Genomic DNA, 17460 nt, shown 5'->3' on the forward strand with positions numbered 1-17460 from the left:
CCAATTTTGGTACCGTGACAACACTAATCTGGAGGGGGTTCATCTGCAAAAACTAATGAAAAACTAAACAATGATATTCGGTATTCGGTACTCGGTATTCAGCCAAGCGTTTAATAATATTTGGCTTCGGCTTCGGCCACAAATTTTCATTTCGGTGCATCCCTAATTTATACAATGTAAAATGCCATAGGCTTGTGCTAATAACATTAGCATGTTGTATTTGAGGGGAAAATGTGTCCAGATGAAGACAAGTGTTTTGTTTGTGATTGCTGCGAGTTATAATAAAGCCGATTTGTGTACTTGTAATTGAAACTGTCTCTATTAAGCCATGTTTAAAGTGTGTTTTGAATCTTTTCAATCTTTTACAGCACTTCACAAAAACCCCATTGCAGTGTTTTAGAGGTGTAACTGCAGAGTAACACACCACCACACATGTATTAATGCTCACAACGGCATAGGCCACGTGCATAGGCTCTGCATAGACTCTGCATAGAGCTGACGTACAAGTATGAATCCGCCTTAAGAAGGAGAAATTGCTCCACTGTTGTAGGTGATGTGAATAGAAAAACATCCAACATGCCAACGCACATTTGATGGCATCACCCAGATGTGCCAATCATTGAGATGAGGAAACATCAAACCAAAGCCAACTCAAGCAGCCTTAAGACTAAATTGGGCCAGCCAGTGGCCCCTTCCCTACTTTCAGCACCCTTGCTCAAAACACACCCGTCTTCAAACTCTACCATCATTCTGATCTCAACTACTCACCTGTAAAGTTTTGTGAGTGTATCTTGCACGGTTGTGGTGCTATTGTGTTGACAAATTCTGTCCACAGACAGAGCTAAAACACCTGGCAAAATAATCAAAAGAGCTTCTGTGGAAGTTCCAGCTGCTGTTGGTGTCACCTGGACCACATTTTGCCATGACGACACACACACACACACACACACAGACTCACAAGGTGAAAACAATGCCAGCTATTGCAGTGTTGTTGCAGCTGGTATTAAACAGATAAATACATGCAACCCCAATTCTAAAAAAAAAGTTTGGACGTTGTGTTAATGTAATGAAAACAGAATGCAATAATTTGCAAGTCCTTTTTCACCTGTATCCAACTGAATACAGCACAGAGATAAGATATTTAGTGTTCAGACTGATAAACTTTTTTTGTTAATGTACTTATTCTGAATTTGATGCCTGAAACAGGTTGGGTTGCGAAAATGTTGGGCTAGGGGCAACAAAACACTCTTACAACACCTGTGTGGAACATTTTACAGGTAAACAGGTTAATTGTTTACAGATTAAAGCATCATGACTGGGTTTGAAAAAGGCATCCTCCAAAGGCTCAGTTGTTAACAAGCAAGAATGGTTACTTAATGAAAAAACACTGTGGACAAACAGGCCAACAGTTTGAGAACAACGTCTCTCAATGAACAGTTGAGTTAACAGATTTCACCATCTACAATCCACAACATCATCAAAAGATTCAGAGAATCTGGAGAAATCTCAGCATGCAAGGGACAAGGTTGAAAACCAACATTAAATGGCAGTGACCTTTGACTCCTCAGGCTGCACTGCATTATAAAACATGATTGTATCAAGGATATTACTACATGGGCTCAAGAACACTTTCGAAAACCATGGTGAGTAAACAACGTTCATAGCTGCATCAACAAATGCCGGATAAGACTCGACCATGCAGAATAACCACCAGCTTCTCCAGGCCCGAGCCCATCTGAGATGGACTGACACAGAGTGGAAAAGTGAAGTATGGTCTGACGAGTCCATATTTCACAAAGTTTTTTGGAAATGATGGATGTGTGAAGGTACCCTGAATGTTGAGGGATACATACAGGTTTTGGAGCAACATATGCTGCCATCCAGACAACATATTTTTGTCCCTGCTTATTCCAACAAGACAATGCCAAGCCACATTCTGCACGTGTTACAACAGTGTGGCTTTGTAATAAAAGAGTACAGGTACTAGACTGGCCTGCCTTCAGTCCAGACCTGTCTCCCACTGAAAATGTATGGCACATTATGAAGCCCAAAATTAGACAACTGAGACCTTGGATGATAATTACAATCATATATCAAGCAAGAATGGGAAAGAATTTCGTTTTCAAAATTTCAACAATTAGTGTCCTCGATCTTGAGACACAGCCGGGGGGAGGAAGGGGTCCGGTTTGGGGACCTCAGAATTGTATCCCTGCTTTTCGCAGATGATGTGGTTCTGTTGGCTCCATCACACCATGACCTCCAGCATGCACTGGAGTGTTTTGCTGCCGAGTGTGAAGCAGTTGGGATGAGAGTCTGGCTGGGCTCAGCCTTAGAGATAGGGTAAGGAGCACGGACATCCGGAGGGAGCTCGGAGTAGAGCCGCTGCTCCTTCGCATTGAAAGGGGTCAGTTGAGGTGGCTCGGGCATCTGATCAGGATGCCTCCTGGGTGCCTCCCGCTGGATATGTTCTGGGCATATCCCACTGGTAGGAGGCCCCGGGGCAGACCCAGAACACACTGGAGGGATTACATAACTTGTCTGGCCTGGGAACGCCTTGGGGTCCCCCAGGAGGAGCTGGAAAGTGTTGCTGGGGAGAGGGATGTCTGGGGTGCCTTGCTTGGCCTGCTGCCCCTGCGACCTGGCCCCGGATAAGCGGATGAAAATGGATGGATGGATGGAGTGTCCTTAGTTCCCAAATACTGACCATGTGTTGATAAAAGATAAGATGATGTCACATGGTGGTTAACATTCCTCTGTCACAACTTTTCTGAAACGTGTTTGAGGCACCAAATTCAGAATGGGTATATATTAGGGATATAACGATATGGAAAATTTGATATCTCGATTATAGTGACCAAATTATCACGGTAAACGATAATATCGCGATATTTTTTCAAGCGCTGTAAAATGTCCAAAAAAATAGATATATTGAAATAACTTCACTAAATCTTGTAACTTCCTTATCATACCAAAATGTTAACAGCCAAAATCTTATATTAAAATGAAACTTTCACATTAAAGCGGCAAGGGATTGGCACAGCAACAGAAAATTTTAAATGAACAAAATATGTAAACAAATTACAGGAACAAATCTTATTTGTCTGGTGCATCTTAACAGTCAGCAAAATATGTAAACAATTTATATTATTTATTTATTAGCACGAGAGGAAAAATATATATTAAACAAAACAATGCAAGAGTAGAACAAAAGACATACAATATATAGAATAGATATTACAAATGTGCAGGAGAAACCAAAAAAAACCCTAAGGGCAATGGTCATCATTACACAGAATAATTCACACATTAGAAGTGTGCATGTGAGTGAGAGGAGTCAGTGCCTGTATGAGAAAAGGAGTTCATGTTCTGTGTGTGTGTGTGTGTGTGTGTGTGTGTGTGTGTTAGGTCAAGACTATGAGCAGTGAATTTAATTAATAACCGAGAGCCACCATTAAGGCTCTCGGTCAAAGGTTAACACGGCAGCGTTTTATGTTGTTTCCTTGAGCTGATGTCGAGAAAGCATAACTGGCCGTCTGTATCGATTCTAGCTCGCCATACAATAACCATAATCATAGTGATTCAATCATAGTTGATCTCAGTTAGTGTTACGTTACATCGGTTTATATTCTGTCGGCTCCGCTCAGTGTTTACAGCTCCATTTTGTTTTAAACACTTAGAAACATAGCTGCTAATACGGCTATTAGCTACTCAGCTAGTATTAGCTCCTAAGTGTCTTAAACGAAAACGGAAAACCTAGTTGCCGTTTAGGAGGACAGATACGGCTCAAATGTCCCGTATACATCAAGAGTTACACATTATGACAATCTTAGTAAAACTGAAGTCCCTCACACAATAACTGACGTTTGCATAGCATAACTTGCATTGGCTGTAAAGCTGTGGATGATGGTCACGGAGATGCGCCAGCAGATTTGTAGTGTTGCTACCCTTCACAGCAACTTTCTTTCTGCATGTTCTGCACACAGGATAGTTGTCCTCCACCAGCTGTCCGTCGGCATTCTTCAGAAACCCATACGCCCAGACCTCAGACTCTGTGCGTTTAGTTGGGGGGGAAATGTCCTGAGTGCCGCTATCACCACCTTCCGCCATGTTTTCATTCTTTGTGTTTACACATGCTACGCATCCACGCAGCGCCTGCATTGCGAGACTTGAATGAGGCTGTTCTTACATGTCCTGATAATCCACCGCGATAATGCAATTAATTTAAACATAAACGGTAATTCTTACCGTGTAAAAATTAACCGAAATTTACCGTAATATCAGTAATCGTTACATCCCTAGTATATATATTTACAAAAAACAATAAAGTCTATTACTTTCAACATTTGATATTTAATATCTTGTGTTTTGTTCAATTGAATGTAGGTCAAAAAGGATTTACAAGTCATTGCATTCTGTTTTTATTAATGTTTTCCACAGTGTCCTGACATGTTGGAATTGGGGTTGTAATAAAACTACAGGAGTTCCTTTTTTTGTGGAGGTGAACAAGCCAGCCTCGCAAAATGTCTGACTGACAAAGTGTTACTGGGATTAAAAATTGTATTGTTATGCCTAAATTTCAAATTGTAATCATGTAGTGCATTAATAAGTATTTTGTTACTGGAAGTCATTGAGGCTAATGTTTGCAAGTTAAGCAAACTAGTTTCCACTTTCTAAATGACTACGGGGACCACGGGTCTTTCCAAATGTTAAATGTTAAAGGACATACATCCTAAATTACCGAAGGCACATGACCAACATTACGTGGGAAAAACATTTTGTAGACATTCGTAGGCCACAGGGTTATGATCTTCTGTAATCCAAGTGTCTGTTAACCACTGCCATGGGAAACACCCACGCATGTGCTTGAAGCTCAGACGCTGCTTCTACTAAGTCAAGACATGGTTTCATCCTCTTTTTAAAAATGGAAAAATATGCACAATAGGCCTTTTTCATAGAGGACATTGTGGCATGTTACAGTAGGAAAAGCAGAGGTGTAAATAATGAAATTAATGGTGGCTGAATTCTTTGATGTCTTGGTATTGTGCATGCTGACTGACTGACAGTCTCAGTGGGACACTTGACTATAAATATTCAGCATTCATTGATGACGTCACATCTTATTGAGCCACAAAGCGTTTCCATAACTCTTGCGAGCAGGGAGGGGCGACTGGAAAGGTCAGTGAATGGCCTACTGGCTGACTTCCCAACATGCCAACATATGGCTGCCAGACAGTCAAATTCCTCTCAGACCAGACATTAGCACCACCCAAGGGGCACTGAGGTGGCTGCAGATTGTCATCCTGCATTTTCATACTCACATGCTGCAGCTAGTGAACATATGCAAAATTTTTCAGCTCCCCAAATTGGCTCTTCCTATCTTTCACTTCAGCTTTGTTTCTTTCCGCTGCCCCCTCTTTTCTTCTCACGGTCTATCTATGTGTGTGTCTAAGTGAGTAAGCGTGTGGACGTGCACTTGAATGTGTTTGCCTGCAAATTACAGAGGTGACAAAGGCCACAGCAAGAGGAATAGTGGGGGAGGAGAGAGCGATACTTTTCCCGCCATTTGGAGTAAATTGAAACCATACGTGGCCACAGTGGCGTGGCATGGAAAAAAAGGATGGAAAGACTGACAGAAAGGGAGTGGAAAGCTGTAGGAAAATGGTATGGTTTCATTATGGTCGTTTGAGGGGGAGGAGGAAGAGGAATAGGAGGAAGGGGAGGAGGGGATATAGAGGGTTTCCTTGGTATGGGGATACCCCCTTTTAAGAGGGATTTCCCTGAAGTGGCCTCCCTCACTGCAAGTTCCATTTACTGTACAATCAACAAGGCGGCAGCCAGGACGTAATTACACGGCACGAATGAGTCAGCTACTGTACCTGAAATAGACACAGCTTGAAAAACGATGTTAACAGATGGGACAGATATAACTGCAGGCTTTGAGGGCCAGTAAGAAAGGGAAAATGTGGATAAACTTAGTGATGTCCCTGGGTTTCTGTTTCAAAGTATTTAAGGGGATAGAATCAATCTGTTTCTCAAAACTGACTGTCTGTACAAGTAGTTTCATCAGAGGTCACAAGTCACAAGTCAGCTATAAGTCTTTGCACTCTAGTCCCAAGTCCTGAACTTTGAGTTTCAAGCCCCAAACAAGTCATAATGTGCTCTTCACAAAGTGTTGTACCATTTTATAAACAGAATAATAACATTAGCTTAGCATTAGCTTGCTAACTATGTTAATCTTACCCTCGCACTTCACGGTTCTTTGTGCAACTTTAAATGTCAAACGTAGTTGGAAGTTGTTGTCTCTGTCTGTAATTTTCCATTCAGTGTTTTGCATACTGCAGTTCATTTTTTTGTTGACCACCACATAGTTTTTGTATGCAAATTAAATTATGTTTGGCATCATTTGTTCCAACTGGCGCTCAGTAATGTAACGTTCATGGTTATCTCCTGGCTGCAGCTTGTTTGGATGCTGTCTGATTGGTTCAAATAAAGCGGATCTAGGGCATTAACTGCACTGTAACCATATTTTGTATTCTGAGCAGTATTTTACTGTAATATGTATAGTAAGATACTGTGAACGTTGCAGACAGTATGTTACTGTGTATAGCGAAACATTGTGGGAAAATACTCAGTGACAAAATCTTAATGTTGTGTTTGGATGAAGACTTCAAAAAAGTCCATTTGCTTTTTCGCCTCTCCCTGCACTGTAGACTGCATTTTTTTTATTGCCATTTTGTGTCTTTTAAAACTGTGCAAAAATAAATCTAAATCTAAATTTACAGTGGTATGCCTGCCTATAAGAAACTAACCAAGCAGATTTTTTAACATGTCACAGTAGGAAAAGCACAGGTGTATTCAATAACATTAATGATGGCCACATTCCACTTAGGGGAGGCCTTGATATTGCCCATGCTGGCTCACTGAAATAGCTTACTGGGAAACTTAATGGAACTGAGCCATCGTTAATGTTACTGATTTCACCTGTGCTTTTTCTACTATGACAAGTCTAAATATCTGCTGTGGAAAAGCTCCATGGCAAAAACAATTTGATGACATTTTTTTTAACCATTGTGGTGGAGGAGTAGCCAAGCATTATGTCAACCTACCTCAACAAAAACCATAAGTATATTATTTCTGTTATCATTTTATGTAATATTGAGACTGTTGCAATTGTTCATTTTATTTTATTTTATTTTAAAGGACCATATTGCTAGTAATAATTTCTCAGTAGAAATTGTGATTTCAGTCACGTACTATAAATTTGTTGCGAAGTAATGAAACTAATCGTAAATTTAAAAAAGTAATAATACTGTAGTTTTAAAAACAGGAAGAGTACTGCAATGATACTGTAAATTAAAATACAGTCATGATCCTGTAAAAAACCTTTAAAGTAACTCACTGGCGTTAAGCTGTCATGAAGTTAATGTAAAATTTACAGCAACCTTTTGACCTTTTGTGCACTTCTGAGTCAAAAGGCTCAGGTCCAGGTGAGGTCAGGAGTCATTGGTGTTTAAGTCGAGTTGAGTTTAAAGTCAAATTTCTGAACACAATCTGACTCGAGTCCAAGTCATGTGACTTGAGTCCACACCTCTTGTAATGATGTCAGACAGCTGCTCGTTTTGACTTTGAGCAATAATATTTCAATTTAAATACTTTCTAGACAAAGAAAGGCTGTGTAACTTTTAGTAACTTCTGCAGAATATGTAGCACGTTCTACCTCTCCCAAATTTAAAATTAACTTCATAAGCATCTCTGTTCAAAACATCTGTCTTGGTGTGGTAGCTTATGGTGGGTAACCATTGTACGTTGTATAAAGGTAGTGCTGTATTAACGATATTACTGAGTCATTCTGCTGATTTTATGACTTTCCCGTACTTCAGCTACTGATAATTTTGGTTTTTGCAGTCACTATTGTCCTATAATTACCACCTGTGGTCACTTTGAAAGGGGTCTGTGTAACTTTTGCTGAAAGTAACCATTTGTACCACAAGTGGCAATCACAGTCAGTTTGCTAGAGTCAGGACAGGAAGAACAGGTCTGACTCAGGTGCATTTTGTTGCTTACACATTCAACATTTACAGTAGAGGAAGAATGTTGTTATTCCTAGTTCCATAGTTACATAATCTCGCTATCATTTACAGGATAACCCCAAGTGGTCCAACATGGATAAAAGCATGTCACTGGCTTCACATTAAAGGCCTGTGCTGTGAACAGGAACACTTGATTCTCACACACACATCTCAATCAATAGCTGATTCTTCTAACAGTCAAACTTGGCCCGTTCTTACATTCCTTGAGACCAGACAGTGATCATTCTTTCACTCCCCCTTCTTCTCATTCTTTTTATCCTTGACTGGGACTGAGACCGCTTTGGAGGACTTTTTTCACACTGTGCCTGTCCACTCAAATGAGCCCATTGTGTCTGAAAACATCCAGCACAGCAGCTCAGACACAGAGGGGAGCAGGGAACAGCTCTGAAAAACTGGACCCTGGCTACTGCACTGTTCTTGCACACGCTTGTGAAATGTGGTGTGTCGACTCCACCAGGGATTTGCCAAGAGGCCTCTATTCAGGCCCACCATGCATGCCCAGCGGGGCTATAAAATAACGGCCTGAGCGTAGCAGTTTCCCAAAATGAAGTCTGCGAATTTGTTTTTCGTCGCCATGGTAACGTGGTAAGAGCCCGGTTTGGAACTTTCTTTCCCTCGCAGTGCTCTGCGTCAGAGGGAGGGATTCTGGGAGCAATTACTGAGCGGGAGTGTGGGTTGCGATGGGGAAGAGGAGGAGGAGACACAGCGGCTAAGAATGTCTAAGTGTGTGAAAAAAAGGAACGGAGGGAGTGAAAAAGAACGTGATTCAGACAGTGTGTGTACGCACCACTGTGTGTGTGTGCATGTAAGAAAGAAAGCAAGATATTACATCTGATGTAAGTTTCATTTCATAAAATCATAATCAGAATGTGGAACTGCCTTATTTTGAAACTTATTTTGAAACTTGCTGATATAATGATCATCTTTACTGAACTCACCTCCAACTTACAGCCATGGATGGATTACTTAAAGGGCCTACTGGGCCAAGGGCCAGGGGCCCAAAGTGTCTGGGGCCACCCTGGCCTTAACCTGCAAATATGTCACTGAAATGATCACATACCTGCCAGGAGGAGACTCAAAATGACCACAAAGAGATGCAAAGGAACTGCAGAGAGACACAAAATAACTACAAAACCAGGTGAAATAACCACAAAGAGGCACAATACAACCAAAAGAAGATACAGAATTACCTGAAAGAGACGCACAATGACCTCAAAAGCCACATAACAACTACAAAGAGACACAAAGCAATAAAAAAAGAGGCAAAACTACCACAAAGACTGTGTGTCTCACTGTATATCTGTGCCCAGGGGCCCCCTGTCACAATGCCTATAGCCCTTTCATGCAGCATCCTTGCAAGTCCTTTTACCAACGGGTCTGCACACTGCAAGGAAATAGTGATGGACAAAAATGAATCAATACATTTTTTTGAATGACTCTTTTCCAAGCTTTTCCTCCTCGCCCTCTTACTTAATGTAGAGTACTGCTCACGCTGCCAGCTGCGGTGAGTGAGCAGGGACCTATTAAATCAGGAGCAAGTCGAGACCTCTGCCAACCACGGTCAGTCATGCACTCACGTGCTCCTTGGATGGTCATTCTTCAGACTTTGGTGTGTTCATGAGCTTTAAGTTGTGGTGTGGAAAGAAGATGTGTTGTATTTTTTCTGCCTCCGAGTGTATAAACAGCACATTGTTAATGAAGAGCAAAGGAAAGGGCTTAGGTGAACCATGACATATGATTGGGAACTCATTTTTCAGATAATTCCGGCAGCATATGAATGCAGCACAAGGCTCCTGGGGTAACTGGGACGTCAGCTTCTTCCCCTCAAAGAACGATAGATCATTGGTCAGTGATCATAGCCTAACTACATACAAGTGGGATACTGAATCAGTGCATCAAAAGGAATATTTTTATCTTTATTACTGTAGACGTAAGCAATATGACGGGTAATACATCGAAGAGAAGGTTTGTGGGGCGGGCAGCACTAGCTGTCAAACATGCATGTACTATTACAGAGTATCAAAGGAAAAATGACACTATATTTAGCAAGAGGTCTAAAAACTCAAAAAGTTCCATACATTTACATGTAAATCTACATTACACACATCAACTTGAATGAACTAATACTATGAAGAGAAACAATCCGCAGAAGGAAAACATAAATTTCCTACTCAGAACTCTTCCTCCCTTACAGTTACATAAATTAACCTTTCCCCTCTCCACCCAGTATCCTCCACATGAATCAGTCTTCCTCTGTAGAATGTCTTCCCAGCTGCTCAACACACTCCCATCCTTGACATGTTAATCACTCCACTCCACCCGGTGTCTACTCTGAACCCTTCTAACCTTCAAATACACTGTACAACCTGACTCTCCACCTTGATTCATTAGTGATACAATATACTGTGTGTCCTCCCTGCTGACTTGAATTTACGATCATTTATGAAAAATGGCAAATTTCTGGTTTAATAGTCAGCATAAACACACACACACAAACATGTACAAGCAGCTGAAGAATTTCCTGAAAGACAAAGCTCACTTTTGGAACTTGTTTCCTGAACATTATGTTTATTTGTAAGAAACATGAGTTTTGAATGTATCCGCAAAGTGTGTTCCCCTGCAAAATGTTCATTTACAACATATTTAATTTGTTTTCCTACATTAACTGCTCACAGGAACTAAAGCACAATAGCATGTTTATAGTTTTGTTAGGCAACTTAAGGTACTTGGTTGAAAATAAGGAAAGGTAGTTTAAGGTATTTAAATAATCAACGCTTGCTTAAAGTTCAGGCAGGAAGTGTTTGTTATTTCCAGTGAACCAAACCATGCAACACATTCTCACTCCGACCTCGTCACATATCAACTTTTGGTCATGGACTTTTCACGTCGACATATGACGTGCTGCGTTGGTTGTCTTGCTGGGACACTGTCTCAACTTTTGCCTGTTACATGCATTGTCTGTTTTCAAAATACGCTTCCATTTTCACAGGAAATGTACCGTTTGCATACAGTCTCTTTCAAAATAAATGCACTACGTCGATACAACACAGCTAATTGACGTTTTTTATCTTTAACAACAAATGCTCGTGGTAACATAGCCAACACACACACATGGTTGGGTTTAAGAAAAAAAACTTGGTTTGGCTTTTAAAACGGGAAGCAAACACCAGTCTCCTGGGTCAAAGTCAGTGGTTGTTGGTCCCGTCGACCACCCCTCCCACCCACCCACTCAGACTTTTAGTTGTTGTCCTGCCATGTTTCCTCCTGACACTGCTGGGCATCATCAAACAATAATGGCAACAGGCCATGTATTTTGCCGACATTAAAAGACGTCTTTTTCTTCAGTGTCTGACGCCGGAAGTCACTGAACAAGCACCAGTTTTCATTGACTTTGAAGTGAGACTGGGTTGAACCATGATCTCTGTGATCCGTAGCCTAAATGCTTTTATTGACTAAACCCATGGGCAGAACTCACATTTCCAGTGTCAAATCTTTGCACACTCACCATCTGCCTTGAAAAATGTATTTGGCACACTTGGTTGGCATTAATTGTTTGGAGACAAAAGTAATTTACAAGATGTCTTATAGTTCAGTTTAGCATGCTGGTAACGTTGTGGTGTGAGATAGAACTGATGGCAAAAACTGTTGTTAGTACCTGACAAACTGGCTCAACTCTCAAAGTTATGCATCAGTTGTGACATTTATGTATGATTGTAATCTCCTCTTATATTACACAAGTCTGGCTATTGTTTGACTTTCACAGATAAAGAGTACATTCTTAAAATACATCTACACGTCTTCTCCATGTCAGTCAGCACAGGTAAAGTCAGGTCACAGGGTGGCTCTATCATAGGATCTGAGTTGCAGAAAACAAAATGCTTTTGTACAAGTTGTACTTCCTCTTCAGATGGTTGAAAAACACAAGGGATACATATTCATAACACTCTTCCTGATGGAGTGTCCCTTTCTGATGCCAAGTCTTCATTCAGTCAGAACGTTCAGTCTGTAATTTAACTTCAACTGTTCACATTTCAGATGTTAAAGGTTTGTTTATGCTCTACATTTTATTTGTTTTTTCTTTATTTTCTTTGTTGCAATATTCAGCTCAGCTGTTAGCAACACAACCTTGTTACACACAACATATGACACACCATTTGCACCTTTTAATTTGTTATTTTTTTCCAGTGCTCCACCCTGAGGACCATATACCCAATATCTGATCTCACTCCACCCAGGCCGGTGACCTCTGGCCTCACCTTCCATCAGTGAAACTATCCACCCCTCCCGTTCAGTAAACCTAGAGCCTGTCAGCAGTGATGACAGCCTGATGTGACCTGTGACTAACAGAAATGTTTCAATGTGGGAGTAAGACTGGGGCACTGTATCAAAAAGGGGGGAACATTTCTAAATGAGCAGAAATATTTTGAGACTACACTTCCACTGTACATTACTGATAGTAATGTAAAGTAATTTAATGTACAAATAAACATTTTAATCTACTACAAAATAATATAATGTAAAATAATATAATAGAAGACTACAGGCCCCTGGATACAGACATACAGTAATTATGTCTCTTTGTAGTTGTTTTTGCATCTCTCTGTGGGTGTTTTGTGTGTCTTTGCAGTTGTTACACATCTCTTTGAGGTTGTTTTGAATTTATTTGTAATTTTTTTCCATCTCTCTGTTGTTGTGTTGAATCTCTGTGTAGTTGTTTTGATTGTCTTTATAGTGGTTTTGCATGTGTTTGTAGATGCTTTGCATTTCTTTGTGTTTGTTGTACATCTTTTTGTGGTTGTTTTATGTCTCCTTGCTTTTTGTTTAGCATCTCTCTGTGGTTGTTTTGCATCCCTTTGTAGTTGTTACATATCTCTTTGTAGTTGTTACACATCTCTTTGTAGTTGTTACACATCTCTTTGTAGTTGTTACACATCTCCTTGTAGTTGTTACACATCTCTTTGAAGTTGTTACACATCTCTTTGTGGTTGTTACACATCTTTTTGTGGTTGTTACACATCTCTTTGTGGCTGTTACACATCTTTTTGTAGTTGTTGCACATCTCTTTGTAGTTGTTACACATCTCTTTATAGTTGTTACACATCTCTTTGTGGTTGTTACACATGTCTTTGTAGTTGTTACACATCTCTTTGTGGTTGTTACACGTGTCTTTGTAGATGTTACATATGTCTTTGTAGTTGTTACACATCTCTTTGTAGTTGTTACACATCATTTTGTGGTTGTTACACATCATTTTGTAGTTGTTACACATGTCTTTGTAGTTGTTACACATCTCTCTGTAGTTGTTACACATCATTTTGTGGTTGTTACACATCTCTTTGTGGTTGTTACACATGTCTTTGTAGTTGTTACACATCTCTTTGTAGTTGTTACACATCTTTTTGTGGTTGTTACACATCATTTTGTAGTTGTTACACATGTCTTTGTAGTTGTTACACATCTTTTTGTGGTTGTTACACATCATTTTGTAGTTGTTACACATGTCTTTGTAGTTGTTACACATCTTCTTGTAGTTGTTACACATCTCTTTGTAGTTGTTACATGTCTCTTTGTGGTTGTTTTGCATCTCTCTGTTGTTGTTTTGATTGTCATTGTTGTTGTTTTGCATGTAAATGTTTTGCATTTCTTTTTGGTTGTTGTGTATCTCTGACTCTTGCCCCACCCCTACCTGTGGCACCAATGCACTTATTTGGTTTTACTGTTATACTTAACTCATATTTCAGCCCTCAAAAACATTTGTACGTCTCATTTTATTTGCAGCCTCTTCACGTATACCTTTGATTAAAACCCTCATAAAAGTTCTTCTGCCTCATCTTGACCATCTGCTGCCTTATCCGCCCCCTGCAGACCTGAACAATTACATGTCTGGCTTCCTGGAATCAGCAGCAGGCATTCCTTTAATCATGAGCACACTCATTGCACATTGTTTTGGTTTAACAGGAACATAAGAAAACACCCTCTGATGTTACGTCTGCTCTTGTCATTTTCTCACACTTAGACTGGAACCCTGACATTTCCCGATATCACATTGCTTCACATTAGATCTGTGATTCAGCAGTGTCTGCAATGGGCCACTGCACCTGGCAGGAATGTTCCACACACCTGTAAATTGTCTGCACACAAGTGTTTTCCATCTGTGTGCCCCCAGTGAGTCATTGTGAGCTTCTGATGTTACAATCTCACAATGGCATTGTGAGCTGTATGGACAGTGCTGCATATTCTCACATTCAGTCAGAGGTGTCACATACAGTAGATAGAGTGCTATCAGATATCTGTACACTGAGAGTAATGTGTGAGTAAGCTGTGACTGGAGGTCCTTGTATTAGCAGGAGTTTTAATGGGAGTTCCACTGAAATCATCTATGGTGGTTTGTCCGCCTACTGAATGACTGATAAATAGCCAAGGGCTTGGTCAATATCTGACCTGAGGTCAGATACTGGATGATCCCATGGTCAGGCCTGTAAATGGGACTTCTTAGTGGTCGTCCTCTGCTTCTGTCAGGGAGGCTCTGATTTAGCACTTTCTGTGGGTGTTCTGACCCCTGAGGTCAGAACAGAGCAAGGATGGTCCGGCTGAACAAGAACGCCACAGTTTCAGTGAACAGCTCCAGCCAGCCAAAGTTAAGCTCTTTATCCCAGTAAAGGAGAGTTTCACCACATAATCAGATGATCATGAGTCAAAGTCATGAGTGATTTAATTCAGCATTAACAACAAATACAACCCTTGAAACCAAACAAAGCACTGACCAAACAGAAAGATAAGGACTTTTTTGGAGGCTTTCACACTGACGGCACAAATACCTTATGTAGACGTTCACATCTGACCCTTTAACCAGCCCACATATCTACCAAAAGTGAGAGTATGGCCTGACAGACATTTGTCATACTGCAGGTGTGACTGTCATGTGACTTCCCAGACTCAGCGTGTATCGCGGTCAATGGCCTTATTACATGGAGTTGATAAGAGTGGTGAGGTTTTATCAGAGTTAAAGGTTCACTTCTATATGGAAATCCCCATTTCCACAAGACAGATATTTAATTAAACATTCATAATTTTTGATAATTTTAATGCCCTCAATAATAACTTGGTTTCATTTGTTTTTGTAAACATTTAAGACTCAATATTTCAGTCTTTTCTAATAGTAATTTCAAAATGTGCCCATATTTTTCAGTATAAACTGATTTTCACACAGATTTGATTTCCCCTAACACCTGACATCGGATGTTTTTTTTTTCCTCTGCCGCAAGTTGTGTTTCCTGTTGTTCATTACGGTTTACAGAAAATGAAGTGAAGACAGCTGACAAAATGTTTGCAGTAAATGAAAGAGAAAATAAAGTTTGCTGATTATTCCCAAAAGCCCCTCAAAGAATGTCAAAAAAAAAAGACAATTAAAGGTGTTGTCTACAGTCTTTTTATAATCTAGTTCTTTTATATTCAAAAAACTATGCAAATATAAAGACAAATTTAGAACACTTTAATTAAATTTGAAGCCTTCTACAGTTTGTTAATACATACGGGAACAAGCTGTGTTTTTCCCCCTGAAGGATCAGAGATTAGACTGTAGCTGGGAGGGGAAACATTCATGGTGGGTGATGACTATCACAGTAATGACTGACAAAAATTCTTGATATTGAGCCAGAACCTTTGAGGTGAGTCTTAGGTGGCACTGCAACTTGCCAAAACTTGTGACAAAGGACAGTTTTACATCAAACCATTCAGTAGGATGTCTACAAAAACAGGCATTTCTCCCTTTTGTATTTTAAAATCATTACCGAAATATGGAGTTTAAACTAAGGAAGTCCATCAAGAGTCAGCTCAAGAAGTGAACAGATCTCTGCCAGTTTAGAAGTAATGGTAGTTAGTTACCATTCATATCAAATAGTACCATTTAATACTATTATGCAATTGAAATTCAAGTTAAAAGGTTATGAAACAGACCCGCACATCTTAGCGCGTACTCAATTTTCTCAACACTGTGACCATGTTGATTTTCAGTGGCATGAATGCTTCACCGACATCTGACATATGTCCAACCAAGATAAAACACTAACAGAGAGGGAAAACATTATTTTAATTCATACACCTGGATCAAAGGTGTTCATGATGTTATCACACCTTCCCTTCCCATCATCTGCCAGCACCCAGATGTCCCTTCTTGTTTGCTGGCTCTAGAGCTGTTGCTTGAACTGCAAATTACTTTCTGATTTTCTTGTATGTCTGTTGCCACCGCGGACATAAAGAGTAGAAGTGGATCAAGATAAAGAGCCACCCCTGTCTCTCGCTCTCAGACTCAGACCAAACAGTAACAGTAGCGCCAATTGATCTGTTGTTAAATTGCATTTCTCGCCTGAATTGTCTTCAGAAACATATTTTAGCTTACTGTTTAACGGTAATACAAGATTGTTAGTTAACACACAAGCAATTCGCACTATTTCACCACCAGCGGGAGCATTTACTAGTCCGGCGTGGCACAATACATTCTGGTAGCTGTAGGTTTTCCTCTTCTTCAGCAAAAGTGAATGCCATAGCCCTTTTCCTCTGTTTTCTCTGGTCATGCAGCACCAATTTCATAAGTATTTGCGTCTTTCTACTTCATATACAGTCCTGTTTTATTAAAAAGACCATCTTCACAACACTGAATACCTCTAATACCACTGAGTAGGAGTAATAATGTGGATAGCTTAGCAATTAGCAGCAACTGACTGGAAGCTGGGGGAAACAGCTAGCGTGACTTTATCCAAAGTTTAATAATGCGCCTTACAACACAGCTAAAGCCCACTTATTAGAACAGCTGGTTTCCAAAAGAATTTAGTGAGCTCAGACTTAAGTATAGGACTCTACAGGCACAATGACATCATACCTGGCAGCCGCACTGTGACAACATATAGAAAGGCTAGCTCTTCCCACCAGACCCCCAGTCTTAGCGCTAAGCTGAGAGAAGCTAGCCATGTTCCTGCTCCAGCTCACTACTTAATACGTGACGTGAAATGAGAGTAGGCTATTATCACAAAATGTGGAACTGTTCCTTCAAAATAATCACTTTCATTATAACTAACCTCATGTTAGCAATAAACAAAACAACCGGTGCAAAGCAGCACACAGTGCAGGACAACTGTCATTGCCAGTTTGAGACTGATTTCACAGCCAGCGGCCATGTTTTGAAAATAGATCATATCTCTGCATCCATTAGAGTAGGTCTTAAAATGAGGCGTGGTCAGATGCATTACCTTGAGGCTGCAAAAGCGACTGCACCACTGACCAACAAATACCTGGTATAAAGTCAGAATGGTGCAGTATAGTATTCCTGCTATTTAAAGAGTTCATTATTCAGATTGTAAGATGCGCCTGCATA

The sequence above is a fragment of the Epinephelus moara genome, chromosome 16 (genome assembly GCF_006386435.1).
Source record: "Epinephelus moara isolate mb chromosome 16, YSFRI_EMoa_1.0, whole genome shotgun sequence".
NCBI classification, from domain to species: domain Eukaryota; kingdom Metazoa; phylum Chordata; class Actinopteri; order Perciformes; family Serranidae; genus Epinephelus; species Epinephelus moara.